This window comes from Charadrius vociferus, unplaced genomic scaffold (genome assembly GCF_000708025.1).
Source record: "Charadrius vociferus isolate BGI_N301 unplaced genomic scaffold, ASM70802v2 scaffold988, whole genome shotgun sequence".
Taxonomy (NCBI): Eukaryota; Metazoa; Chordata; class Aves; order Charadriiformes; family Charadriidae; genus Charadrius; species Charadrius vociferus.
In genome coordinates, this window is record NW_009649469.1 from 4830 (window position 1) to 8784 (window position 3955).

Consider the following 3955-nt stretch of genomic DNA (forward strand, 5'->3'; position numbering starts at 1 on the left):
GCACACGTGTGCACACCCTTCCCCTTTTCCCTGGCACATGTGCACATGTGTGTGCGTTTCCCCCGTGTGCCTGCACACGCGTGTGCAATCCTCCCCCGGCACACGTGCACACGTGTGCACACCCTTCCCCTCTGTGCATACACACACATATTTGCACACCCTTCCCTGGCACATGTGCACATATGTGCGTGCGTTTCCCCTGTGTGCCTGCACATGCGTGTGCAATCCTCCCCCGGCACACGTGCACACGTGTGCACACCCTTCCCCTCTGTGCATACACACACATATTTGCACACCCTTCCCTGGCACATGTGCACATATGTGCGTGCGTTTCCCCTGTGTGCCTGCACATGCGTGTGCAATCCTCCCCCGGCACACGTGCACACGTGTGCACACCCTTCCCCTCTGTGCATACACACACATATTTGCACACCCTTCCCTGGCACATGTGCACATATGTGCGTGCGTTTCCCCTGTGTGCCTGCACATGCGTGTGCAATCCTCCCCCGGCACACGTGCACACGTGTGCACACCCTTCCCCTCTGTGCATACACACACATATTTGCACACCCTTCCCTGGCACATGTGCACATATGTGCGTGCGTTTCCCCTGTGTGCCTGCACATGCGTGTGCAATCCTCCCCCGGCACACGTGCACACGTGTGCACACCCTTCCCCTCTGTGCATACACACACATATTTGCACACCCTTCCCTGGCACATGTGCACATATGTGCGTGCGTTTCCCCTGTGTGCCTGCACATGCGTGTGCAATCCTCCCCCGGCACACGTGCACACGTGTGCACACCCTTCCCCTCTGTGCATACACACACATATTTGCACACCCTTCCCTGGCACATGTGCACATATGTGCGTGCGTTTCCCCTGTGTGCCTGCACATGCGTGTGCAATCCTCCCCCGGCACACGTGCACACGTGTGCACACCCTTCCCCTCTGTGCATACACACACATATTTGCACACCCTTCCCTGGCACATGTGCACATATGTGCGTGCGTTTCCCCTGTGTGCCTGCACATGCGTGTGCAATCCTCCCCCGGCACACGTGCACACGTGTGCACACCCTTCCCCTCTGTGCATACACACACATATTTGCACACCCTTCCCTGGCACATGTGCACATATGTGCGTGCGTTTCCCCTGTGTGCCTGCACATGCGTGTGCAATCCTCCCCCGGCACACGTGCACACGTGTGCACACCCTTCCCCTCTGTGCATACACACACATATTTGCACACCCTTCCCTGGCACATGTGCACATATGTGCGTGCGTTTCCCCTGTGTGCCTGCACATGCGTGTGCAATCCTCCCCCGGCACACGTGCACACGTGTGCACACCCTTCCCCTCTGTGCATACACACACATATTTGCACACCCTTCCCTGGCACATGTGCACATATGTGCGTGCGTTTCCCCTGTGTGCCTGCACATGCGTGTGCAATCCTCCCCCGGCACACGTGCACACGTGTGCACACCCTTCCCCTCTGTGCATACACACACATATTTGCACACCCTTCCCTGGCACATGTGCACATATGTGCGTGCGTTTCCCCTGTGTGCCTGCACATGCGTGTGCAATCCTCCCCCGGCACACGTGCACACGTGTGCACACCCTTCCCCTCTGTGCATACACACACATATTTGCACACCCTTCCCTGGCACATGTGCACATATGTGCGTGCGTTTCCCCTGTGTGCCTGCACATGCGTGTGCAATCCTCCCCCGGCACACGTGCACACGTGTGCACACCCTTCCCCTCTGTGCATACACACACATATTTGCACACCCTTCCCTGGCACATGTGCACATATGTGCGTGCGTTTCCCCTGTGTGCCTGCACATGCGTGTGCAATCCTCCCCCGGCACACGTGCACACGTGTGCACACCCTTCCCCTCTGTGCATACACACACATATTTGCACACCCTTCCCTGGCACATGTGCACATATGTGCGTGCGTTTCCCCTGTGTGCCTGCACATGCGTGTGCAATCCTCCCCCGGCACACGTGCACACGTGTGCACACCCTTCCCCTCTGTGCATACACACACATATTTGCACACCCTTCCCTGGCACATGTGCACATATGTGCGTGCGTTTCCCCTGTGTGCCTGCACATGCGTGTGCAATCCTCCCCCGGCACACGTGCACACGTGTGCACACCCTTCCCCTCTGTGCATACACACACATATTTGCACACCCTTCCCTGGCACATGTGCACATATGTGCGTGCGTTTCCCCTGTGTGCCTGCACATGCGTGTGCAATCCTCCCCCGGCACACGTGCACACGTGTGCACACCCTTCCCCAGCACACATGCACATGTGTGTGCACCCTTCTCCTGTGTGCATACACACACACATGCACGTATATTTGCACACCCTTCCCTGGCACATGTGCACATATGTGTGTGCGTTTCCCCTGTGTGCCTGCACATGCGTGTGCAATCCTCCCCCGGCACACGTGCACACGTGTGCACACCCTTCCCCAGCACACATGCACATGTGTGTGCACCCTTCCCCTGTGTGCATACACACACACATGCACGTATATTTGCACACCCTTCCCTGGCACGTGTATGCACGTGTGTGTGCATTTCCCCTGTGTGCCTGCACACGCATACTCAATCCTCCCCTGGCACACGTGCACACGTGTGCGCACCCTTCCCTACCACGCACGCACACATGTGCACATCCTTCCCTGGCACACATACACATGTGTGTGCACCATTCTCCTTTGTGTATACACATACACACATGTATTTGCACACCCTTCCCTGGCATGTGTGCGCACATGTGTGTATTTTCCCTGTGTGCCTGCACACGCATGTGCAATCCTCACCCAGCACACATGCACTCATGTGCACGCCCTTCCCTGGCACACATACACATGTGTGCACACCCTTCCCCTCTGTGCATACACACACACACATATTTGCACACCCTTCCCTGGCACGTGTGCGTGCACATGTCTGCATTTCCCCTGTGTGCCTGCACACGCATGTGCAATCCTTCCCTAGCACGCATGCACACATGTGCACACCCTTCCCTCGCACACACACTCACGTGTGCACACCCTTCCCCTTTTCCCTGGCACGTGTGCCCACATGTGTGCATTTCCCCTGTGTGCCTGCACACACATGTGCAATCCTTCCTTGGCATGCATGCACGTGTGTGTGCACTCTCCCGTTGCATGCATGCACATGTGTGTGCACCGTTCCCCCGTGTGCATACACACACACACACATATATTTGCACACTCTTCCCTGGCATGTGCGCACATGTGTGTGCATTTCCCCCGTGTGCCTGCACACGCATGTGCAATCCTTTCTTGGCACGCATGCATGTGCGTGTGCACCCTTCCCTGCCACACATGCACACGTGTGCACACCCTTCCCCTTTTCCCTGGCACGTATGCCCACATGTGTGCATTTCCCCCGCGTGCCTGCACACACATGTGTAATCCTTCCTTGGCACGCATGCTCATGCGTGTGCACCGTTCCCCCGAGTGCATACACACACACACACATATATTTGCACACCCTTCCCTGGCGCGTGCGCACATGTGTGTGCATTTCCCCCGCGTGCCTGCACACACATGTGTAATCCTTCCTTGGCACGCATGCACATGCGTGTGCACCGTTCACCCGTGTGCATACACACACATGCACATATATTTGCACACCCTTCCCTGGCACGTGCGCACATGTGTGTGCATTTCCCCTGTGTGCCTGCACACGCATGTGCAATCCTCCCCTGGCACATGTGCACATGTGTGCACGTCCTTCCCCTTCCCCTGGCACATGTGCACACGTGTGTGCATTTCCCCCACGTGCCTGCACACACGTGCAATCCTTCCTTGGCACGCATGCACGTGTGTGTGCACCATTCACCCATGTGCATACACACACATGCACATGTGTGCACGTCCTTCCTCTTTCCC

The 3955-nt window shown here is 57.0% G+C and overlaps 1 protein-coding gene across 1 annotated transcript in view; it reads left to right on the forward strand.

The window, feature by feature from the left end:
- Nucleotides 1–3955, forward strand: part of LOC104290692 (high affinity nerve growth factor receptor-like) — a gene marked incomplete at both ends in the record, with an annotated part of 10352 nt that overhangs the window by 4773 nt on the left and 1624 nt on the right. The gene's annotated exons all lie outside the window — the stretch shown is intronic.